The sequence below is a fragment of the Pinus tabuliformis genome, chromosome 3_1 (genome assembly GCF_031772625.1).
Source record: "Pinus tabuliformis cultivar Carrire ecotype Pingquan chromosome 3_1, CPIR1, whole genome shotgun sequence".
Taxonomy (NCBI): Eukaryota; Viridiplantae; Streptophyta; class Pinopsida; order Pinales; family Pinaceae; genus Pinus; species Pinus tabuliformis.
Window position 1 is genome coordinate 362,527,283 of NC_142301.1, and position 27,376 is coordinate 362,554,658.

The window sequence follows — 27,376 nt, forward strand, 5'->3', positions numbered from 1 at the left end:
CCAAAAGGAAATGTAAGCACTAATTGATTTTTTTTTTAAATTTTGACTAAGGGTCCCCACTTATATAGTGTTATTGCTAATACTAAATAAGGAGGGGGGGTTTTGGTGGCCACAACACTAATGTATCTCTAAATTCCATGAAAACAGAACAATTTGATGTATTGAAATGATGTCTAACATTTGTAAACTAGTGAACATCTTACTAGCCCTGATGCAGGGCTTCAACAAGTGAATGGAGATCAAATGTGGACCCATGCAGCAACATTCATAAAATTATCATAGAATAGCATTGGAGGCTATCTACTAACAACAAAAGTCTCTTTCCCCTTATCGCAAATAACAGTGTATGAAATTTTTAGTTTGACGGCTTCCTCTTCAATGGTTAACCTTTCTTCTTTGGTCAACCAAGAAGATAGATGCAAAGCTACAATCTCTTCCTTGTCACCCAGGGCGTTATTTCTGAGATGCATGTCACCTTTTAAACATTTGTACTTGTCAAAGGAATCAAAGCCAATTCCCTTGCTCTCTTCTACAAAGTTGAGTAAGATATTCCTAATAGATTCATACCGAATAAGCTAAGCTACCTTGATAAATTCATGCATTTTTGAATTTGGAATATTTATTTTTCCTAAATCAGTTTCATCAAGGCCACCTCTTCCATGAAAATCAGAGCCTCAATTGGTAGTCATTACCTAATTCATGAAATCCTATTTCATACGATATACCATAGTAAGAAAATAGGTAAGAAAAATGATTGAAAGGTAGAGACATAATACATCCAAACCAAACAATGAATTTTCTCTGATGTTGCAGCAATCATAACTACAATTACTTATAGGAGAAGGGGTTTTAACTTTGATTAAATCGAATTTAAACTACAAAGACATAAGAAAATGCAGTGACCATTCTCAAAGCTCGCTCCTAAATAAATAATCAGAACAGTCAAAACATCTGCACATCAAAGACCTTACCAGCTACTTTTCCATCACTTCTATATACTTCGATTCCATGAAGGCCAACTGCTTTAAGCTTTCTAACAACTGAAACGGGGTTCTTTAATCCCCATGGATGAGCCAAGATAGCTACTCCTCCTGTCTGGCATATCAATTGTATAGCCTCTTCAGCAAGGATTTCAGCACCCCTGCAAGAGAATGGCATTCAATCCAACTTTTAGCAAGACTAAGATCCACATTATGCAGTTCAATTTTGATAGACAAGCGTCACATATAACACCAAAATCTAAGATGAATTAAGTGTTGCATACGTGGCATAAGCAGGTCCTCCATCATATAGATATTTACTGAATGCCTTCTTTACACTATCTACATATCTTGCCTCTACCATTGCATGAGCCACATGCAGTCTTCCTGGAGCCACACCATCTCCTGCTATGCATGCAACATGCTCTGATTTAAGAGGCATTTTCAAAGCCTTAAGCTTATGTAACATAGTTTGAAGTCATGTAGATAGAACTCAAAACAAGGCAAAGGCATTTAATTTTTTCAGCTACAGTATTTAAAATGGCATCATTTATATCAGGAAAACACAATACAAAATGCCCAAAAACACAAATAAAAAACTAGCTTACAACAAAATCCTTACAGTCATATCGAACAAGCCATTAATATTCAAATACATCTGTAGTAGAAAAACCACACATACCCAACTAACAAATCAATTATTGATTTGCAGTGTTAATATTGCAGGCTGAAAAGATAACAAATTTGACAATATTGAATGCCAAAAAGAGAAATGCCTCTTAGAATCTCAGATATCAGCTTTCTGATAAAACCCCTTTTGCTTGTGTAAAAAACAATAAAAAATCAACCAAAAGCTAGAAATGGGGATAGTTCTACACATTTTCAGTTTTATATCAATCTATGAAACATGCCAAGATGAAAATATTACATGTCACCCAACTTGGGTGCCAAGCACAAAATCTCTCTTATGAGATTATACAAGCACAATGAATGCCAAATATTCAGTATTTGCTAATTATTTGGCTTCTGGCTGCAAATGAGAGGTTGTTAATAGAGTTTTCATGTATGGAAACCTTTTTACTGTCATGTATGGAAGCATTTGTTTTGCATCCACTTATAAAAGATGCATTGCAGGTTGACACCATGCCCGCAATAAGGTGACAACCACCAATTATTACCCTTCCAACTATGTGACATGCCAAATTTTGTTCTGAATCTCCCAATAGTAGACACATTATGGGTTGGACATTATATGTGCCTTTGTAGAGACAATGGTGGGAAACATGTTTAGTTGTACCTGCTTCATCTGCTATCCTGCTGTCTGGATTCTTTGCAAAAACATTCAGCATTTTCATCTGCCTTATCTCTTTAACTGCATAGAAAAAAAGACGGTAAGTCTCCTAGGATAAAAATAAAATATTTACTATACATTATGTTCAATGCCCAACCACAATATCTAAAAGACTAGAAGATGCATACACTTAAATGGAGAGAGCTAAATAATACTTCTAAGCCAAGTTTTCTAGGAACTTAGGCCTCAGTTTACTAGTTCAAACTCATATGTCCTCAATATATTATGAATACAATATGAATTTATGAATGAAATTGAATCAAACATTAACATCTATCTAGATGCAACAATGTAAATGTACCTTCTTCCAACGAAATCATAATGGCTATGTTTTCTAGCTCCATTGCATGTTCACTTCGAGCAGTAGCAGATAAATATCAAAGAGTTGGCATTACAAAGACAATAGAATAAAATGTCAAACCATCTTGTTTACAAAGAGACAAAAATTTAATGCAATAAAGTATATCATCAATAGTAAAGTAGAATATCCATACACTAATTGTATCATCAACAATCAAGGCAGTAAAATATTTCTAAGCTCCATACACTAACTGTATCATCAACAATCAAGGCAGTAAAATATTTGCAAGCTTACTTTTGAGAAACTCTTGATCTGGCTCATCATATCGCTTTAGAAAAGCTTTCAATTCTATAAAGCACTTCTGATAAGGTAAAATAGTTTCGTATTTTCCTTCATGTACAATGAGAGAAGGATCTAGTGTCCCCAAATTTTCTCATGAACCTTTTCTTCAGAAACTTAAAAAAAATCAGATTAAGTTCGTCACAGAGATGAAAGGTATCTGTAATAGGTGTAGATTTTGGATAGTAATATCATCATCCAATAAACTAGTAAGTTCACGAACACCTACATAAAAGGGATGGAATGAAGGGAAATAATGTCCATCATCTCAAACAGAGGTATTCAAATATGGTTATGGAAACACATGATTGTAATTATGGCCATGTTCATGAACCTCGCCTTGTGAAGATGGAGAAGGTCATGGTTAGTTAATAAGTTGGTGCCCAAATTCAAGCCCTATGTTGATATTATGGTTCCAAGTAGCTCTGCTTTATCTTTTAGGCTAGTGGACACTATTTTGTTGGTCTCTCCCACATGATCTTTTCCTTACATCCCTTATCCCACTCCCCCCATACCTTGTTTTATCAAAATCCATGTCTCATCCTGGTTCTTCCCCTAGCCATCACATAAGTCAAGGTCAAGGAGTATCCTTGCACGTGAGAGCACAAGATGACATAAAAGCCTTTGTAGTATATTATTTGGAGCATACCCCTGGGATAGCTAGAGAGTAATTGAAATTATTGAAAATGAATCAAGAGTGGGAATAATATTTCTATCACATACAGAGGTTGAAGAAAATATAGGATAGTGGAATCCAGACCTGGGTAATACTAGATCAAGGCACACCCAATATATGTAAACAACATAATATCTCTATTGGCAAATCAAAACTACCATGGGTAAAGTCATGCTAGAAATAAGTGAGTCCCAATAGGAGATTCTCTTATGCATAGATACTTTACAGTTACAAGTGGACAATTTGGATTACAAGGTGACTTCTCTTGGTTCAATGGTAAAGCAGGGGTGTTTCATACCCCATGAATGCTTAAATCCCTAATAAACATGTTCAAAACTCTTAAGAGTTTCATTTAAATTCCAAAAAAGGAAGCTTGCAGCCAAGTTAATTCCATATATTGCAAATATTAAAAATAGTTTGGGCCAACATGAATACATGCATGTATATATATCTATATATATATATATATATATATATATATATATATATATATATATATATATATACACATTGAATATATGGCACAGTTATTCTAGAATCTATTGCACTCTACACAAAATTATGGGCATCATGGGAAGAAGACACAACCTCCCTGAAGGTGAAGGTTTGTGGGGCATCATTAATATGGTGCTTCATGATATAATTGTGAAAAGGAATAGATATGTACTACTGAAGTTTCACTTAGATAAGCATGTAATACTCAAAGGAACATCAGGTGAAATTGAGCTCTGTGCTAATTGATGCTCCATTTAATCATATTATTCAGCCCACTGCATGTGAAAATCTTGTCTTTGGCTATTGCCTCATATCGATCATGCTAACCATTGGGGTTTTGATATTGGCAGGAAGGGCCTTGCAATTCTGTAATAAAAATATTCATTTATTAGTATTGTAAGAGTTTTAGAGGTACTAACCTCCCAAGACACACATTGAGAAATATGTTCCTCATGGGTTTTCATTTGAGCCCTGAGCTTTACCAATTCTAAGATATAAAAAAAAAAAATATTGTGAAGATTATTTGCATATGCTATTATATATATTCTTGGCTGGTTCTCAACATGATCCTTTACTGGTAATTTGATTGTCAAGTTTGAAACCCTAGCCTGATTTCAGAATTTGGGCCTTCCTCCCTAGTACATTTCATTCAACTCCTTGAATTTGAGATGGTTATTTTTTTTACATGGAATTTTCTTCTCAACACACTAAACAAATATGGCCCATCAGAGATATTTTATTTGTGAAAAGTGATTTTTTTTTTGAGATCAAACACTATTTCATGCTTATTAGGTACCCACATTCTCACTGTGGCTTGAGATGTCTGCACCAAACAAACTGACATATATTGGGGTGAATATTGGGCATTTACACTAGACTGAATGATGATTACAATTGTGGTTAGGAGTGGGTGATTCTCCTTGTTTGTAATTAGATCAGATATATTTTTTGAATTCTTATTACATAGTACAGAACCTATATTGCATGTGTGTTTAGTGATTATTGGCAAACTCATTACCTTGTTTGGAATTGGGATATGATTATTCCTAAGTACTCAACCCAATTTAGTCCATCTATGCTTCTTAGATATTCAGATTCAACTTGATCTCCAACTTAATGCATGGAGAAATGGTGTATGGTACCCAAATTATCTCCTTTATGTGGCCACTGAAGGTGGACAACAGATGGAATTTAGTCTATTATGCAGATAAACTGAAGTTAACCACAAAGGAGGAACTATCTAGATTAATAAATCAAGCAATCTCCTCAAATAAAATTGTTGCCTTTATTTTCCACCTCTTGTAGACAACTAGAGATAGTCACCAATCCAATTTATATTGGTTTGAAATTTTGAATTAGTTCACTCCCACCATATATTTCTTGTGGTAAAACTCATGTGCATTTTTCTTTAGGGGATATCATAGAAGATCTGAAAAATATATTTTGCAACTTACCCAGTTCAAGTTGTCAGAAACTACTCCAAAAATGAACATTTGTAGTGGGCTAAGGTAATTCTACCCTAGGTTTTCAACTTTCCTGCAGAGACACTCTTTTATGTCCTAATACATTAGTGAAATTTAACACAATAGTCAATTTTTCCTTTATTTTTCTAGTGATATGAAGTATAAGAAATTCAACCTTTTGCAAAGAACAATGCAATAGTTTTGACAGAACATATTATTGTTGACAGTGCAATCCTTCTTGATGACATTTAATTTTATCCTAGGTCATCTTCACAACTAGAGTGGCAATTTTGTTCACAATATAAAAAATTTGAACATGTGAGATTTTCTAGAAGAGAAAGATTGAAACAATGTTTGTAATAACTTCAAAAAATAATGCTTATGCATTTAGAGCAGTAACTATAAGTATGAGAACGCCACCTCTGCTCCCAGGAGCTATGAAACATGTGAAGCAAGATGCATCTCTTCAGTCAAACAAAGTTGATTTCCATGGTAGAGGACTAAATTACACAAAATGAAAAAAGGATTCAAAGTCAGCAACTAACAAGGTTATTCCTGGCATAAAACCTGATAGAGGTAGCAAGTGCAACTACCAATCCATGTTGGAGATTGTAACATCATTGGTTGGATATTTAATCAACCTATCCAGACTCTAGTTTACAAGAGTCACCATATCAACAATGCTTCTCAACATTTAAGTATGTTCTAATGATCAAATCTAAAGGCAGGAAAGGAATCAATCAAAATTGATAGAAAATGGTCTCAAGTATAGATGACAAAGGGAAACATGGGAATATTTTTAGCATACAACCTATGAACCCTTCTAGATCATAGAAAATCTCTTTAAATGATCAAGTTCCTAGAAATATGGCTAAATTTTCAAATAAGGGTTACGTTCATTACAATTCATTGTAGGATGAATTCACTCATTGTTATGGAGAACCCAAAAGTATAGAGCCATCAAGATCAGATAAACCACAAGTCAATGGTTTAGTGCAACAAGCTATCTTTACTGCCCCTTTCTCTCCATTGGGAGGAAATGCAAGTACAAGCTTCCTTTGTAAAACACTAATCAATTCCTATTACAAAACTTAGAGCTAGTGGTACCCATAAAGTCAAGTGGATCAATTGGAAATGAAGAGATTAGATCATATGTCATGTAAGATGGCTCATTAGAAATGTGGTTCACAACTTCCTTAGAAATTTGGTCTTCAACAAGCACAACAAAATTCTGGTTCCAAACATAAAATAATAATGCTTGGAGTAGACATAGAGGGAATATTAGTAATGTTGAATGATTCATAAGAAAAGGTATCAGACCTATACAAACATAAATACACAATGGTGTCCAATATCAATGCTCTTCAAGTGACTTCAACTTTAAACCAACACCCCACCAATTGTGTTCTAAGAATGGTATGGTAGGTGTGAAATCAAATATGTCTTCAAAGGAAGTGTTGATATGAAATATGTTGTTGTGGGAAAAGAACCAATTTTAATGAGTTGTAATGGACACTTTCAAGAATTTGTACTCCCTACAGTGCTTAACATACATGAGGCCTTGGAAAAGGAAAACCTTTCTAGCAATACTTACTGATATAAGGAAGTTTAATGAGGTAGTTCAGCCATGCAATAGAAAGTTGCTACAAAAATGGTAGTTTTTCTGTTTGATCCTAATGAAGAAATGGATGATTGACATGTCTTAGTTTCTCATAGGAACCAATTTTTCTCCTAAGACTTACAACCAACTACACCATGGAATTTACAAATAAAGACCTATGGTTGTTAAGGTGATAAGCATGTGGTTTCAAGTTGTTTGTTACTAGTAAGAGGAGGGCCTCTCTCAGCATTATTTTAAGGATCTACTTGCTCACCTTTCTCTCAGCTGATCATAATGGTACATGCTCAGCTGATCATTTCTCTCCTTCAAGCTATGAGGAGATTAGTAAAGAGGATCAAATTAAGTGATGTTATGGCCATACCATTATATCTGTTGATGCTTCAAGCGAAGAGACTCAACAACACCAAGAACATCGAGTGCCCTCCAAGCATTTGTCATCTGAGACAATGTAGTCCTTGTGGTTTGTAGAGAGCCTTCAAACTCTAACATCGAGCTCTTCAAACCAACTCTACACAAGGTCATTACAAATGTAAAAAATCAGTAAGACATAAATTTGGTAGTAAATATGACCAAAATAAGAACTAGTTCAAACACTTTTCACAATCCTGCTTTTGAAACCAACATTCTAATATCCTTAGCATTATGATCAACTGCCACTGTTCTTCCCAGTTCAGCGAACTTAGATCTGCCTTGGCATCAAAAGTGTAATTACATAAAAGGAATGTTGGTCTCATGCCAATTGGTCTCCTACAATGAATGTGCAGGAACCTATTACATAGACCATTTTTCTCTTCTCTTAGCTACCTAGGAACTATTTCCCTTTCCAAATATCAATAATTATTTCCCAAGAAATTATAAAATAAGAATAATATTTTACTATATTCTAAAAGGTGAAGATGCTAAAATCATGCCACAAAGTGAAAGGAAATCAAATATCTTTCCTCAAACCACCAAATATATAAAGAAAACAATAATAATTATAAAAATAAAACTAGATCTATCGATCTATGCATGAAATGAGAACTATAAGCATTCAAAGGACTAAAAATATCTTACCAAAACAAACCAAAATTTTCAAACTTGACAAAATCCTCTAAACAAGCAGCAAACAAACCGCTAAAATTTTCTAAGATATCAGAGCTAGACATCAACGCAATTTCATGTACTTGAATAAGCCCATTGTTGCTTAGTGTTATACTTATTAAATTAGTTATTTATCATTTAATACTAGGACATTATACATGCGAAAAGGAATAGGTCCCAGCTTCATTAAATCCGACTTCATTTCCAATCAAAGATCAAATCCAAAGGATGCTAACTCTAGGATGGTGCTAAAGTTAAAGACACAAAATAACAAAAAATAAAGATATGATAAAAAATAGACCTGCAAAATTGTATTGGTCAAGTGTGACAAGGACACCAATAACTGATACTAGAGAGATTTATAGAATGTGGTATTTACTAGTGTGTTTCTATTGTACGATTAGTGGTATGGTGGAGAGACCTACCAAGAAGGGATGTTGGTCTTGGGAAAGTATAGTAGGGAGATCCATAGATAATTTATGTAAAAAGAAGATGAGAAGTGTTGTCTTCAAGTTGGGTTATGTTATGGTAGATTTTGTTGGTGATAAGTTGTAACAAAATATTTACATCAATAGGTAAAAAGTAGATTCGGTGCATGAGTTGGAATAACTCATGTTATATCATCCCTTAATGGTCCTAAGGACATGTGCAGACCTGAAAAACTTAGTACCTTAAAGACTTGAAAGTAGGGCTAACAAATGACTGACACGACTATACAAAAGGATGTCGGTCTCATTTCAATAGGCCTCCTACAATGAATGCATAGAAACCTAATACATAAACCATTTTTCTCTTCGCTTAGCTACCCATGGCTCATTTCCCTTTCCAAATATCAATAATTATTTTCCAAGAAAATATAAAATAAGCATAGTAGTCTACAAAGTCATGCCACAAAGTGAAAGGAAATAAAAACAACTTTCTTCAAACCACAAAATATATAAAGAAAACAATAATAATTATAAAACTAGATCTATGAATCTAAGCATGAAGTAAGAACTAAAATAATTTAAGGGACTAACATAATCTTTGACCAAAACAAAACTCAAAACTCAATAAAATGCCCCAAACACAAGCAACATATAAACCATTAAAATTTTCCAAGATATCAGAGTTAGACATCAAGGTAGTTTCATGTATTTGAATGAGCCCATTGATGCTTTGTGTTAGTCTTGTTAAATTAGTTATTTATCATTTAATAATAGTTGGACACTATCTATGTGAAAAGAAATAGGTCCCAACCTCATCAAATCCAACTTTATTTCCTGTCACAAATAAGAAACAAACAATGTAATGATTAAATATGAAACATCAATCTTAAAATAACACGCATCAAAGAAATGTCGTTGTAATGTTACAATGAAAAATAAAAATATAGAACCTATTTTTACATGAATTTGACATATAGTAATCTTGCATGATCAATGGAACATGTATACCAAAATAAGAGTCCTAGGGTATTTCAATTTCCTAGTTCTCATCTTGGTCCTCATTTTCTAAATTGTGAACATGATCTTCTCTAAATTAATTGTCATTATGAACCTCGAAAACATTGTGTTATATCAAGTTAATTAGAGAAATTTGTTATATTGTTTTCTCCCCTTCTATCACAATCTAATCTCCAAAGAGTTAGCACTCTTTCATATGGAAAATTGTTAATGTCATACTTTGTTACATATAATCTGAAACATGTATCCACATGTTTATCAAGCCTGTTCCTCAACTTCGACTTCAAGAATGATAATGCACTAAGTCTCTCATCCTCCACTAATCCCAAAATCATGGTTTGACACAAATCTGCTAATTTGAAATATCCTGATATGTTTTCTTGCAGGTATTGGCTAGCACTTAAAGTAGTCCATAATCTTGTTATAGCACCATTTTCATTAGGATTCTCCAAAAAGGGATATTGCTTCCATGTTGTTTCAGCAAAACATACACCTTGTTGATACAATTTTGATGAATCTAAAATACCTTCAATTTTTTCTCCATGTATCGAGACTTTCTTGCAAAAATGGTCTACTAAACATTTTAATCTTTTTTGAAAATTGGCTTTTAAAGTTCTTGGACATTGACAATTGTTCCAGTATTGAGGGTATACCACACACATGGCCTCCAATAATTCATCTTGAGGAAATCATTCTCTTATCTCTAATGATAGTGATCTTGCAATTTCTATCAAATTTCATCTCACTAAAATCACAATATTATCAAATTGGTCCCTTGACACAGGGCAATCTTTAGTGATTTGTCCCGTCTTACTAATATAATGAAAGGGAACAAAATACCCACACATTACGATACATAGTATCCCTTTTTCATCAAACATAAAAAAATCAGTATTTTCTATATTGATGATCTTAGTCCAACTTTTAAACTTTGGACCAGTGAAAGAATCTGGCATCATATACAAATTATCCAATGCAAGACATGTTGAATTTCTCGCATTTGTGTATTCCGCAATATACATTGTGCGATTCTGAGACTTTTTCACGAGGACATTCATTTCATGTAGCATATGAAGAATTCCAGCCAATGTCAATAATGTCTCTATATTAGTTAGTCGAGAAAGAAGATCTTGAGCTTTGTCTACATTGTAGCGATTTTCATACATCAACCCTACCAAAGATTTGAACTCACTAAATAGTCTTTGAGCTAGTCCATTTAATGAGTTCCATCTTGTATCAACATATTTCAGTAGTTCTTTTCCATCCATAACATCATTTGCAAATTGTTTAAACTCTAAATATCATTTGGGACTACGAGAAAAGTATGCATGAGTCTCACGTACAAGATCTTTAACTTTTGAAACTGATGGAAACTTGCTTACTATTTTAAATTCAAGTTTCATCTTATGAGCCATACAATGAATATTAAGCATATATGTTGAAGTTGATAGTTGTAGCCTAACACAAAGGTCATTCCTTTGTCCTTGCATTACCAATGCTCCATTTGCTCCAACACATACCAACTTTTTTGCAACCATTAAATGATCCATAACACTTTCCTTCAAACGATTAAGAACAAGTTCATAAATATTTTCAGTTGTAGAAGTCTCTCTCATCTTTTTAATCCCAAGTAGATGGGAATGCCTGATATGGTCATTAACCATATAAATTCTCATGAAAATCTATGAAGTATTATCTATAGTCATAACCTCATCCAAAGACAATGCCAAAAACCTAGCATTTGCAATCTTTTCTTTCAAAGCATCATCTTCTACTTGAGATAGATATCTTGCCCATTCCTAACCACTAGTTACAGACCAATGAGAAGATGCAATTTTTACACTTGAAGAAAATATAGAAATTTCATGTGATCTAGATAATCTGTCATAGGACGACCTTTAGATAAGATGTGAAATACAGTGTTCAATTGTATCATCTTGGATAGCAGAATTTCTTTCCCTCATCTTTTCAAATAGAGATATGATGGTTCCTCTTCTTGCCTCAAGTTTCCTCTTACTTATTAAATATTTTTTATATTCTTCTGCATATTCGATATGTCAACATTCTTCAAAATATTTCCATCTAACAATAGATTTTTCTTTAGCATTTACAATTTTATTTTCATACACCTTTCCTACATGCTTTTGTACTGTATCTAGCTTCATCTGAAATTTCACTACCTTTCGAGTTTTCCAACTACATGCATTACATCTAACTTGTCGAAAAACCTCGTTCTCATTTGTAGGAGGTATTTCTTCAATAAATGGAAAACTTGAGACCCAATTTTCTTGGAATTGTCTCCCTATGGTCCACTGGCCATTTTTCCTTTTCCTTGAATGGATTGTGTCACCTTCCAAGGAAAAATCTTTAACATTTTCATCACCAATTTCTATTGAAACTACATTTATCTCACCTTGATCACTTGAGGAACCTATTATTTCATTCATCATATGGATATCAAATGCATTTCCACAAGAGTTAACCTCTCTCTCAGTAACAATTATTTAAAGGAGCTTGAATCATGAAGAGAATGTGTATTTTTGGATGGAGCCTTTTAAAAGTATGACAATACATCCATTTGTAGAAATTATGCAAATTATCTACAAATCTTGCTCTGAGGCCTATGTAGAAAATCTGACTGTAGATTAACCCGATAATGCAATATACCAAAGCAAAATACTATAACCTACTTATACTATCAATTTGCTTTGTGGAAGCTTAAATATCGAGTTGAATCATAGTTGAACACATACAACCATAAGTAGAAGAATCAATGCACAATACACATGCAAATACTTTAGGGAAAGCCTCAACTAAAAACCCCACTATCTGTGTTATCGTACAAGGTTGAAATACATCAGAATTATACAAAACCTTAGCTCTCATAGCTAGCCAGCTCTCAGTACAATCCTCCTGGATGCTCAAAAGCAATCAAAGCTTCTCACAAGCCTTTTCCTCTACCCTCTAAGCTCTTATTTCCTTGCGTTGTTCCTCTGGGATGATCTTCTCCAACAAAGTGGAAAAACGATCTCACACACTAATCTCACACCCTGTGTGAACTGTGCAATCCTCAAGGAACCTTTCCTTGACTGCATACATGAGTCTCCTTTATAGGAAAACACATGCAACTGATAGTACACTATCCTTGACATTTAGCTCAACTGGGTCTTTCTCAAAATATACATGCATGAGTTTCTGATGAGGGAATCTTTAGTTATCTGGAGTACACTAGTTGACTGCATGCATGCATCAACTAACTGATAACTCACAATTAGTTCCTCAAACAGTTTGGAACTAATTTAACCAGTCTTAACTCAGTAAACTGAGCTAACTAATTACAACTCAAATATAACTCAATCTTATCTCCTTAATTAAGGAATATCTCCTTAATTTAAGGGATAACTCTTGCACGACTTCAGAAAGATTTCTATCTTGAATTTCTCCAACTAATTAATCCATAATGAATTAATTAATTATTTCCAAGCAGCTAGTGAGACTAAATTCGATTTTAATTCACAATTTTAATTCAAGGACATTAAAATTGGAATGTTTTGGATTCTATTTTTATCATTTCTTCTTGTTATTTTCAACACTCCTCTCAACAAGAAAGGAATTCAACTTGATCCTGATCTTGAACCTTTGGAATGTTATGCATGCAACACTTCTCTCTAGTGTTGTTACTCCCGCAACTCTGGAAACAAAAAAGAACATCCAACCTGAATCAGTATGATGCATCTGTCATCAAAGTCTCTAATTTCTATTGCCTCTATCAATTGAAAACTTTGCGCTTCGGCTGACTCTACCTTTCTGCATTGTTGTCAATCCTTCTCTGTGCACTTCAGTATTTGACTTCTCTAGCCTCTGTCACTATGATCTTTGACTGCATCAATCCCACTGATTCCTCCCACTATTATGTACTTTGGTCTCCCGTAGCAAGGTACGATCCATGAGATAAAACCTCTCAATGGACCCTGCCCAATTTCAGCCTTCTTAGGACGATCACTTCACATCGCCCCATCTCACACCTGGAGGTATGGTTGCATGTGATCCCTTTGCCCACTTGGATCAAAATTCCCCCCCTAATGGAGGTATCTGCATGAGTGGATCTCTTCACTCGGTCTCCTCTCTGCTTCTCCAATTGTGGCTCCTCCAAAATTGTCTGAGGCTTCCTCTGGGGCTGCATGTTGAGAGGTAATTTACTCTCCCTCTCAACCACCAAGTCTCTAACATTTGCCTTGCTCCTCAAGGCTTTTCATGCATATTTAACCTCAAGAGCATACAGGTTCTTAACTCATGAACTGATCTGTTTCACCTGTCTCATGGTGATGTGTCTAAGAAACACCTTTCCTTTACTGAAGACAACATCGTAGGCTTTGTCATCCAACATCACAACCAATACCAAGTTCTTCTTTAGTCTAGGCACATATTTCACATATGTCAAGGTGATAGGAGCTCCATGCTCCCTCTGAAAAGCAATCGTGCCCACTCCTGAAACATTATACTTTCCGTTGTCACCCATCTCTATGTGCATCTTGAGTTCTTTCTCCTCCAAGCTACTAAATAAACTTTTATCACCGGTCATGTGGAATGAGGCTCCACTATCAATATACCAGACACAACCCATCATCGATGACACCATGCATGCGATGAGGGTAAAGTCCATTTTGAATGAGAGGCTAATGCCTTACCTTCCGATTCTTCCGAGGATCCCTCCTTAGAATTCTTCGATGGGCAATTGGTCGCATAATGTCCCATCTCAATTGAAGTATGATATGAATTCGATTTTCACTTGAAACCCCCAACTTCAAACTTCGAATTCTAATCTTTGTATACTGTTCATAGCTCCAATAAACTTGGCTCTGATACCATGTATAAATTCTGCAAATTCTCTACAAATCTCGCTCTGAGGCCTATGTAGAAAATCTGACTATAGATTAACCCGATAATGCAACATACCAAAGAAATATACTATAACCTAATTCTACTATCAATTTTCTTTACGGAAGCTTAAAGATCGAGATGAATCAGAGCTGAACACAAATAACCAGAAGTAGAAGAATCAATGCACAATACACAAGAAAATACTTTGGGGAAAGCCTGAGCTAAAAACCCCACTACTTGTATTATCATACAAGGTGGAAATACATCATAATTATACAAAGCCGTAGCTCTCACAACTAGCCAGCTCTCAGTACAATCCTCCTGGATGCTCACAGGGAATCAAAGCTTCTCACAAGCCTTCTCCTCTGACCTCCACGCTCCTATTTCCTTGCGTTGTTCCTCTGGATGATCTTCTCCAACCAAGTGGAAAACTAATCTCACACCCTGTATGAACTATGCAATCCTCAAGGAACCTTTCCTTGACTGCATGCATGAGTTGCCTTTATAGGAAAACACATGCAACTGATAGTACATTGTCCTTGACATTTAGCTCAACTGGGTCTTTCTTAGAATAGACATGCATGAGTTTCTGATGAGGGAATCTCAGTTATCTAGAGTACACTGGTTGATTACATACATGCATCACCTAACTGATAACTTACAATTAGTTCCTCAAACAGTTTGGAACTAATTTAACTTGTCTTAACTCAATAAACTGAGCTAACTAATTACAACTCAAATATAACTCAATCTTATCTCCTTAATTAAGGGATATGTCCTTAATTTAAGGGATAACTCTTGCATGACTTCAGAAGACTTCTATCTTGAATTTCTCCAGCTAATTAATCCATAATGTATTAATTAATTATTTCCAAGTAGCTTATGAGACTAAATTTGATTTTAATTCAAGGACAAATTAAAATTGGAATATTCCGGATTCTATTTTTATCATTTCTTGTTGTTATTTTCAGCACCATTTTCCTTGATGGTTTCTTTCCATGACTATCTTTTGACATCTCACTGAATATTCCACAAGTAAAATTTCAAATCGATCTACAAACCTACATCAACAATTTCCAAAATTTGAGATATGCTTCATATAAATTCACTTGTTCATAGAAAATAGAATTGTACTTTGCAAAAGAATTGTTGAGTCAACATTGAAAGAACATATATCAGAAATTGAATTTTGAGGCAAAATGGAATTTCACAAAAATTATTTAACAATGATAATGGGAAATTATTAACTTCTAAGACATAAAAGATAATAATTCATTTGTATAACATTGAAACAACATCATCCTTGCACGTCTATCTTAGTACTTTTGGTTAACTAGTTTGGCTTGGGTCGATATCCATGCTAGATATCTATGGATGGGCTTTGAATCATTCCCATTCCATGCTGTCAGTTTTTTGAACAAATTCTATTAGAAATATTAGTGACTCTTTGAATTATGTGCCGAAAATACAATATTAATCCTCATGTATTTGAATATAGGCATGATATATCATGAAATCCATTGTTAAATGAGTAAATTTCTTGTGGATTTGTTGTAGAATTACCTTGTTGTTTTACATTTGTGTAGCCATCTATCATGCTAAGAAGTGGGTGAATCAATGAAATTTGCATGTGTTAAATGGGAATTCTATGTGAGCATTTGTAATTCCATCTATAGTTTGCATTAGAATTTTAATGAATGTTGTTAAACAACCACAAATTTGTTCATAACTGGGAATCCTAACTAGGTTTGGATCTTGAGGAAATTCTTGAGATAAGGTGAAGTGGATATCTAGTTACCACTATGGGAGAAAGGTTGGGTGCACCATTTGGGAGTACAAAGTTGAAAAGTTCATCTCCCAAGAGTACAAAAGAAAATCTAGATTCTAGACATATAACAGCCATAAGAAAAACCTTAATTATTGTAGTTGCTAATTTCATAACAATGCAACATCAAACATATCAGTCACCGACTCACCAGTATGAAGTTGGTGTAAATCAATATGCATGAAAAAATTATCGTATTGCTTGCACATTTCATATTAAGGTTAGGGTAATTGATTTTACATCCTTTCAAAGAAGTAGGTGGAAGGATATGAACTAGTAGTTTGGATGGAGGCCACCCCACATCTTGCTGTCATATTTTCCTAAGCCCCTCAAACCTCCAAATCTGATAAGGAGAAGTCAGAGTGAAGCCTATATCATGATTATATATGGTTGGTACTCATCAACAGACTGTGAACTATATTATAATATCAACTTCACCTTCTAGGATATCTAGATTTCAGAAATTGATTTGAGGTACAAGTCATTACCTAGTTCCACATCTCATAATTTTTTAAGCACAATTTTGTCTGTTAGAAATTTTGTTTGGAGGTTTTCTATGTGCAATTATGTTTCACAACAGTCAAAGGATGGTCAGATAAGGGACAACGAAATAGGTTTTAGGGGATTCCCAAAGAGACCCTCACAATTTAAGGTGGTATTGTAAGGGATGGCAAAGTCTGGGGACCCCTTCAAACCCCCTTTGCTGAATATAGAAACAATATTGGAAACATTAAAATAATCTTAGAAAATGAAAATGTGTTGAGTGTAGGCCTTTCTCCTTTGGATTCTCAATTGTTGACGATAGTATCTCTTTGCACCACTATCAAGGTGTGATTGGTTTCATGTTGCGCCATTAATAAGGTGTTATCAATTTCTTACTACATCGGTTGTAGCATGTGACTACCCCTAGATCCTTTTAGAGTCAACCATTTTTGAGGATATCAATATTGTGTGTTGGATACTCCACATCATGAACTTGGAAACTTGTATTAGACTTAAATTCCACTAAGTTGTAGGTGTATAGAGACATGCCCTAGCCTCCTCTATCAATCTATATAAGGAAGGCATACCAAGGGAGAAAGGAGGAAAATTTTAAGATAAACTTATGTTTGGCATCCCGAGGGAGAAATGAGGAAATTTTTATGATAAACTTATGTTTTCTACAATTGAAAGAAGCTCTTCTACACTAGCCTTCATCGATCAAAGTGTTCATGCTTGTGTGAGAGTCAAGGAGGAGTTGGAGCAAGGGATTAAGAGGAACCTTCAACTAGGAACTCAAGGTAAAATCTTGGTGGTTGTAATGTTTCTCATTTATGAATATAGATCTATATTATTTCCCCCTCCATTATCATTTGTGCTTAGTATTGTATGCAATTCAATGGTAGATATGTTCTTCCTTGAGTAGATTAGGTTAGATCTAGGGGTATTTGACATTCCTCTTGCTTAAGAAGGTTTCAGGTTGGTCTTGTTGTCTTATTATGTGTAGGAAGTAGGTGCTAGTAGTTGGAGTTGAATCTCTAGAGCTACATCAACTAGGATTATACATGGAAAACCATCAGGTGAAAGGTATGGGCCATGTTCTTGTTTATCATAGCTTATGTTAGGATCAATTAGAATAGATCTAGAGGAGATCCATATTATAGTTTATCCCATAGTCTATCTTGGATCAACAACAAATTTAAGGGTGCACTCACCTATTCACAGGGGGAATTTCTCCATAATAGAATCTATGACTCTATTGAGGAAGGATCTAGTGATTCTTACTTAGATTTGGAAATTACCTTGTCCCTTTCAATTTTTGTGAGTGTGTTGTAGTGTTTTTGTTTTTTATTTACTATCTTGGTGGTTATATTCCTAATATGTCTCAGATATAGCTCAAATTTAAGAAAAAATCTCACTTTTAGAGCATGATTTCACCCTCTTTTTAAGAGATAGGGTGATTAGTAACCAATTGATGCACTATCAAGGTGTGATTGTAACTTTCTAGTTGCATGTTGATGATCCTACAAGGAATGAACACATTTAATAGGTGGAATTTTGGGTATTTTTGCATCTTTTCTCTTCATATTTGTTCTTGGATTTCATTTGGGAGATTGTCTATGATTTATAGATTATGATTTGACACCTAGATAAGCCTCTCATTTGTTATTTTGGTGTTTTAAGTGAATATGAGGTTTTCATTCTTTGAGTGTATTTTTGTGATTCAAGCTTGTTTGAGCTTGGTACCTAGTGAATAATGACCTAGGTAGTACCTATGGCAAGTGTCTTTAGATCTAGTTGTGAGTTATAGGGCCTTTCCTTTTGTTTCATACTCTAAATTGAAATTATTGCATTACACTACTATATCTTTTGTGAAGTTTTGGGTCTTTTCCTCGATTATAAACATTAAAGTGTGCTTGTGAATATCTCTACCAATATCATAGAACTCTAAAACTTCAATTTCCTGGTTTGTTTTGCATTTTTCTTTTCTTTACTAGACTAAATAACATTTGTGTTTCATAAGGAAAAAGAGCCAAAATCATTTGAGATATATCAGAATCACTATACATGAGTCAATACCACTGAATACATAGTTCTGAAATAATGATTGCAGGGTAGTATAATGCACATCAAGGTTGAGAGTCAATGTTCTTGGTGCTGCCTAGGATTTGACTTTGAGCAAGATTTGTCAAAATTCTGTATAGTTGATTTAAAGTGTTGATAACTCATATGGAAAGATGCATGTGGAAAAAGATGAAAGATGGAAGACTTGTTGATCAGAAGTTCAAAGGCTTTCTTGATAGCTTAAGAAAAGATACCAAGGTTTTCAAAGTATTTTCCATATGTCTACATCTGTATAGAATATTAAAGCAGTTTCTTTGATATTCTGGGAAGTCAGAATCTGTTACTATTAGTATGATTATGTATGATAGTCAGGGTACATCTTGATGATGTATGGGCTTCAGTTTTCCAGGAGTACAATACCTTCACCTAGAATATTGAACCTTGAATAAAATATACTATTGAGATTCAGAATCTGTTGAGCAACCAATATATCTCAGGGTCTATATTTGATGACAGGTTAATCTGATTTGAGCATACCTGCTCAGATAAATGATGTGTGCTAGGATTTGTTGAAGACCTGGGTTATATAACTAGGTTGCTGAACTAACAGTATGGAAAATGGTAAAATCACATATATATTTCTTAAGGTCCACCTTTATCTATAAATCAAAAGACTAAAGCTTGTTTGCTCAAAGTAGTAAGCTTATCTTCTATGAAGCCATTTCAATTAGTTATTCAGTAAGCAAAGAAGAGTGACAACTAACTGCAATGCACCAGCCCCAATGATCGATCCCACCTAACGCAATACCGTGGTGCTATTGGTGAAGCCTCTGCCTCTGCGACTACAATATATTAATTAATGAATCGTAGATAATATCTATTGGTGCTACAACAAAGACTCATAAATAAATCACGACCTACACAAATGGTAATAGCCCCACTATTGGTGAAGCCTCTACCTCTACGACTACTGACAATGCCTTTGCCTCTGCAACTACATCAACAATCAACTGCAATGAGTCATGAATTGATTGCAACGAGTCACCCACTGAGCCTCTGCCTCTATGACTACATCAACAGTCAACTGCAACGAGTCACCAACTGAGGATTCGGGAATGGAGATTCACAAACTGAGGAATGAGTTGTGACTATAAAATTTATACAGTCATCTGCTTGCAATTCATTCACAAGTTTTCCACCCCGATCTGTTGTTGAGGCTATTGGTTTTCCATGGGCTGGAAATGGTTCGAATGCTGGCTTTTATTCTGATGTTATTCAAGGTTAGACTCGATCTCTGATTAGATATGGCTAGGGAGATGAAACTTTATAAGGAATAGAAAGGGATGTGGGCTTTTCCTTCACTGGCTCCATCCTGCCAACTATAAAATTTATACCCTGGCGCAGCTTGCAATGAGTCACCAACTCAAAATTGAAGGATCCACAAAATTTAAACCCTCCCGCTGCTTGCAACGAGTCACCAATTCAGAAATGGAGGATTATGATTCATATACCATGTCGCTACTTGCAACGAGTCACCAATTCATTCACCCTTTCCATCGATTTGAAAACCAAGAAATCAGGGATTCGTTCACCGAATCACCCTTGCCCTCAATTTGAAAACCAATAAATTAGGGTGATTGGGATCAAATTCAACCTCCCAAACCAGAAAAACTAGAAAATGGGTGATTGCAAATGCATCTAACCTTACAAAGCAGAAAATTAGGTGATTGCAAGCTAATATAACCTCCCAAACCAGGAAAATCAAGCCAAATCATTCTTTGCATGGTTTATCGCCCCTTTTTTTTTGGGTAAAATGAAAAAAAATATATTTTTTAAATAAATGTTGGGCTAACTATATAAAATGGGTGTTTTATAAAAAAAATTCCCCTCTAAAATGTAAAACCCCTTAAATTTATCCCTTGTGCTCAAATTCGCCCCAAAAATTTACCATGGTGTAGGAGTCCCATCTGTTACGATGGCCTGGTTTCCATTATCTTAAAGATATGCCTTAGCTATTACTTGTTAGCACATGAGAGTGGATTTCTTTGTCTTGGAACAACAACATCCGCATGCCTGGTGAGTGCTTAGTGTCGCTTGTCTCGAAGTTCTTTCATTGTAGAGAGAGAGGGTGGAAGTGAGTCTCAAGTTGAAAGGGAATATTCCCAACTCTACTAGAGACACACAACATAACAAGACATGTGCAACTTCCAATGAATTAGTCCACACAGATGCGGAAGTCTCAAACATAATTTGAACAAAGAGCATGGACAACACCCAACAGAATAGTCCACATGAGTGCGATAGGTGTTATAACAAGTTTACAAGAATGAATCTATAGAGTGTCCAATAGGATAGCCCACATGGGTGAGACAACATTAACAACTGATACAACACATTTCCAATAGCATATGTACTAAAACAACTGAAATAGTTTAATTGTCTTAATACAGGCCAAAGCAACATGCATTACAAGCATCCAAAGAATAGTCTTACAAATTAATACAATACATGTGTGAAAATGTGATGACCTATTAAAAGGATTCTAAATTAAGCAAAAGTTCCAAGACATCCATACACCATTACGTAACTAACCTCGATAGTGGGGCATTGGAGCCACTGCTCACTCCTCAAAGAAAATATTACAGACTCTCAAGGCTATGTGGGAGGAGCCAAGGTGAAAAGTCTTTTGCATGTACAAATGAGGGGTATTTATAGCCAAGGGTAAAACTAGCCCTTGTGACTGTTCGACTTCCCTCATGACTGTTTGACTTACATGACTCTTCATATTTACATGTGGGTCTCTTAGAGTTCCACATTACATACATTTATTACAACAGTTTGGCCCACAGTAGTGATGTGGCCGAGATGACTCATGACATTACTAGACATGACAAATATGGTATGTTCATGCTACTGCTAGTGTACATGTCGAGTTGTAGTGTTGTTGAGTGATCGATGTGCTCTTGGTGTATCATTGCTTCACCTCCACATCACAAGGTGTGTGGAGTCTTTGATGGTTTTGGTGTTCGCTTGATGTTTCACGTGCATGTCTCTCCTTCGCTTGTACTTTAGTATGCTCCATGTGTTCGTCCATTCGTGAACAAGTCTCCTTGCATGCGCTCCTTTTTCATCTTGTTCGTCATCATGCCATGTCTCATCCATGTACCTATATCTGCAATCACTCATGATGAGACGACATCAAATCCATAAATCTCCTAGTCTACCATGATGCATTGTTTTTTGCTTTCGGATGTAGGTGACTGATGTTGTCGTTTCAGATAACCAAAGGTCAATTGGTTATGCCAGAGCATCTATAATTTTTTGTTGATTTTAATGATTTGGATGACCAGTGAACTATTTATAAACAGGTGCTTTAAAATTAGAAAGATTCTTAATAAAATAAAATGTTGTTCTTTACATACACATGGTTATTTTGATTTTAGGTGGATGGACAAGAAGAATGTGTAGAGATATAACTGATTTAATATTCAAACTGAGTATTTAATCATTTATAAGAAGAAATCAAGAAACAAGTGTTTCCTTGATCAACAGAAAATAATCAAACTATTACAGAAATCTAGTGTAATTTATTTTCAAAGAGGAATTTACAATAACAGATAGTTCTGCAAATTAATCTCTTATTTAAATTACAACTTCACAGCAGATTCAAAATGAAACTGATATTCAATTAAATTTTAAATCAGATAACTGTAAAAGAATTAATTTATATGAAGAAGACATAATGAAAAACTAAGATGAAAACAACTCACTGAGAGACAAACCATATGAGGAAAATCCAGAATCTTTTATTATCTCAAAAATGCTCCAGCTTAGTACAAATCTGTGTGATAATTGGTTCAAGGGTTCAACCCTGAATACTTTGACAGAATGAAGTATTTAAACAAAATTACAAAAATATTACAATAAATTCCTGAGTGACATGAAATTCTATTATTAACTTAGAATTAATAGAAAAAGAAGTAATTCGATCAAAAGGAATGAATGTAAACATCTAGCCCTATTATGAAGGAGAGCAGTTGTTGAGTGGCCACTATTCGGGTGTTGCACTAGTGAAGTTGACCTGTCCTTTAGTCCTGAAATTCACACAACTTTTCCCACCATTCTTCATCTGGAATAGCTATCTTGGTTACCTTGCGGTAGATTTCATCTACCTCAGTATACCAAGCAAAAGTGGGTTTTACAGTAAAAATATATTTTATCTCATGTTGAATAAAACAAATGTTGTTGATGGCTTCATAAAATGCTCTGCCTGTCATAGAACCTTTGATGTTGGAGGACTTAGTTGTATCCTTGGCAATGTCTTGAAGCTTCCTCATGTAGAATTCCCTGGTCATTATTTTTTCATTGATTACAAACAGTGAAGGCAAACACTTCTTGTTCAATGCATCAATCCTTGTGAAAAACCTATTGATTGCTACCTCTAGAGTGTGACACTTCTTTGTCAGCTGTACAACCAAGTTCTTCTTTGTTAGAACTTTCTTCACCTCTAGGATGGTTTCTGTTCTGTCATCCACTCCTATATCATCCAGCTCATATCTGTTTTTTGAATTAAGGAAATTTATGATGTTGTTGGTTGTAGCAAGCATTTCTCCCAGTTGAGCATTGATAGTGGTAATGGTCTGCTTTTCTTTCTCCATGAGTTCCTTTTGCTCAAAAATAATCTAGATACATGGCCAGATTTCATCTATTTCTTCAATGATATTATTCCAAATGATTTCTTTAACATGACCCAGTGTAGAGCCAATAGAAGACTCAGCTGCTGACTTCTTCCATGCCTCTATCTGATTTTGAGCTCTCTGAAGCTTTGATGCATGAAAAATCTCAATTTTCTTTTGATGATCCTCTAGAAGTTTCACTTGATCTTGCAGTTTTTTAATCTCTTCAGTCTGGAGAGACATGTTTTGTACTGCATTGGCCAACTGATATGCAACATCTCCTGTACTTGTTGTAGCAGATATGGTTGTAGGAATGGTTGTGATAGGAAGTGCTTCCAAATGGACAACAATCTTTTTAGAAACTTTCTCCTTTTCTTTAATCAATTTCTCCATCTTTGTCTCCATTTGCTTCATCTGTGCACTTTGCTCCATGATGAGCTTCATCATATCTGCCTTTTGTGTCTCTGTCTCTTCAATATGCTTGGTTAGAGGATCTTCTGTAGCTGGCAGTTTTAACTATTTCCTTAATGTTGCTATGTCTAAATTATTTTTCTTCACAAGTTCCTCTACAACATTGATGTTTGAAGGGTCATAACCCAATTTGATTACCAAGTCCTCTAGGGTTTTAATCCTAGTGTCTTTGGCAAGCGCAAAGACCTTCTCCATCTTCAGTTGTGATTGGACATTTGCTAAGGTAACCTGTAGTTTTGATAAAGTCATAGCAGTGTTAGTGACAGTTGAAAATATCATTTCCCTAGTCTGCTTATGCATCTCCATTTGGTCAATGGGATGTATATATTTTGCATCAAACACAAAGGTGGTCTTCTTGTAGTCTGATGCTGCCTTGGGCTGGGGAACTTGTGCTTGGAGGAATTCCATTTGCATTCTTCCTTTTTCTTAATCAAAGGTTGATATCAGCCTGCTTTGAGCACCAGAATTCTACTTCTAGAACTGGTTGTAGGTGTTAATCTTCAAGGCTTCATTCCTGACTTTTTTCTCTTTAAAGATGTCCATTATACTCTTCTTTGTTTCCCATGAAGTAGATGTTTTGGTCTGCATAATTTGTGGTTGCTCTTGTGAAGTCGTAGAGGTGGTAGGAGACTGTGTGGTTTAGTCACCCACTAATGAGGAAACAAGTGGCTCATTAGTAGTGATAATGGTCTGTTGCTTTGAATCCTTGTTGAGGCTTAGTTTGGAACTAAGCTTGGTCTTCTTTCTATACATTATCTTAAATCCTTCACTGAAAATGTCAGTCCCTAAAGGGGACTCTTCCTCTCTTCTTCTCTTGGTTGTTTTCTCCTGCATGGTAGGAGTTTGCACTGTAGATGATGATACATGTTGTTCTTCTGCCTCTTGTAGGGTATTCTCAACCCATTCTAGCTAATTTTTGTATTTCTCTATCTCTGGCCTGGATGTGTGAAAGTAAGGAGTAGACTTGGTTTCTACTCTTAATTTAGAAATGATCCCTAATGGATCATATGACCAGGTAAAGCTAAGGCTGAACTACATTTCCTTTAAGAGCTTATCTGCTTCTTCCCCTGCTTCCCTTTTGTTGAAAATGAAAGGGCCAATATGTGTTTTGATTTTAAACTGGGACCTCTTCTTGGCAGTAACAAAGTGGATTTCATCCATCTTGATCATCTGCCTTATGTACTCCATAGCAAAGTTCTCATTGGGAGGAATTTGGGTAGCTTGTAAGGTGCAAGCTCACATCCAAATATTCTTAATTATGTATAGTTCTCGTAGAGGTACCAATCCCCTATCTGAACTTGGTTTGATAGCTGCAACACCTTTCTTATTTCCTCACTAATCCTTGGTTCTACCCTACTACTTAGAAGAAGGATTGTTGGATGAACAAACATCTTTGTAAACTACTTATATGTGTACTCCTTTTGTTCCTTCATGACTAGAGTAGTCCAAAAGATGACTGAATACGGGTTTCCTTTTTCGTCCATCTTTTGCAAGGAAAGTTTAATGTTGTCCCCCTGAAAGTATAAGAACATGTAAACTAACATAGAGGCATCCTTGAATACCTCCTCAATTCGAAATTTGATAAGCTACTGATGAATTGACTCTGCAAGAAATTGGCTAAAGTTAAACACAATGGAGGGCTTAGAATTAGGAGAGAAAATGGACATAAATCCTATGATGGCCTCATCTACCAACTGATCATAGTAGTAGCCAAGGAGTTAGGAAACAACTGTGATAATCTTCCTGGCTCTCTTAGGAAAAATAGAGGAGGGGTAGGGAGGATTTTTCTTTGGCAGTGAAGCATCTTCTATCAAGAAAAGTTCCAAGGTTTTGGCCCTCTTGGCAAAGTTCAATTTCTGGTATAGTTCAATTAGTGTTTCGTAGGAAAATGGAGTAGCATTCTCTACTATGGGGGCCTGCATCATCTAGTCTATGGCTTGAGGAGTAATGGTAAATAGAATTTATCCAGTGGGGGTAATGATGGCCCTTTGTCTTGGAAAATATGATGCATGACACTTTCTAATAAAATCTGGAGTGTTGTGGTTGCGATTGAAAATGTAGTGAGGTAAATTAGACTCCCATAGTTGGATATCATCTGACTTGTCTATATACTTGTCCTCAAGCCAAAAATACATCTCAAAAAGGTCGAATTCACAGAGAGTCTCATGGATTTTATAGTCTCTATCAGCGAAAGGGACATGATGAAGATCTATGGGAGGATAGATCAAAGGATTGATAGGTTCCTCTGGTCCTTTGTCCTTTGGAGGCATCTTGGCTAAGGCTAAGAACATGAATGAAAACTAGATTGGGAGGATAGATCAGAGGATTGATAGGTTCCTCTGGACCTTTGTCCTTTGAAGGCATCTTGGCTAAGGCTAAGAACATGAAAGAAAACTAGATTGGGAGTTTGAATACGAAGAGAGGATTCATGTTTTGGAGGCAAGAACGGAGGCAATAAGCTGAAATGAATGAGGGAACAATATCACTGGTAGGTAGAAACAGTCGAAGTTTTAATCTAGCAACCTGTAGTCAAATCAATAATAGTAATAGTGCATGAATTCAGTAACCTATTAACCTGTGAAAGGGAGGTTTATATAGCAGATTTAGTTTTTCCGTTGAAGATGGCATGTGTCCATTGAATTAACGGATAAACAATTAATTGTTTAATGGGTTAATTCTAGAGGGAACGGAGATGATTTGATGGAGTTAACGGGCGAATGACGTGGTGGAAGGTGAATGGCAGGAGTGCAATGGATAGGAAAGGCGTATCAGAAGTGAAAGAAAATAAATTTTTGGAGGGGGGGAGAGTGGATAGTGGTTTCACCCGAGGGGGGTCCGAAAAGCTCTGGTGTTGACACGCAGGTTAGGGCATGATTTCGTATACCACCCATTTCGGACCACCCCCTCCCCACAACAATAAAGTTGGGATGGTGAGGGAGGGCCGAAAATTCATATGGGTCGTCGGATCTTGGGAGATGGGCAAATATGAAGTGAGAGGTAGCGAAGGGTTAACTCATGACATGATGGTTTGCCGGGGGGGACCAGAGGGAGTTAAATACTTAATGTGTAAGGAATATGTGCAATATATGAGGGGTGCTAAAACTTAGGGATAAGTGGGTGGAGGGAAATGTGAGTGGAGGGGTAATACTCGGATTTAAAACTTAGGGATAGGATTAATACCAAAATAATTCATATATAAACCTTAGAGAAAACCTTTACTCCTCT

The 27,376-nt window shown here is 35.4% G+C and overlaps 1 pseudogene; it reads right to left on the reverse strand.

The window, feature by feature from the left end:
* Positions 1-296: 296 nt before the first annotated feature.
* LOC149187194 (uncharacterized) lies at positions 297-24,127 on the reverse strand (annotated as a pseudogene).
* Between the last annotated feature and the right edge of the window lie 3,249 nt (positions 24,128-27,376).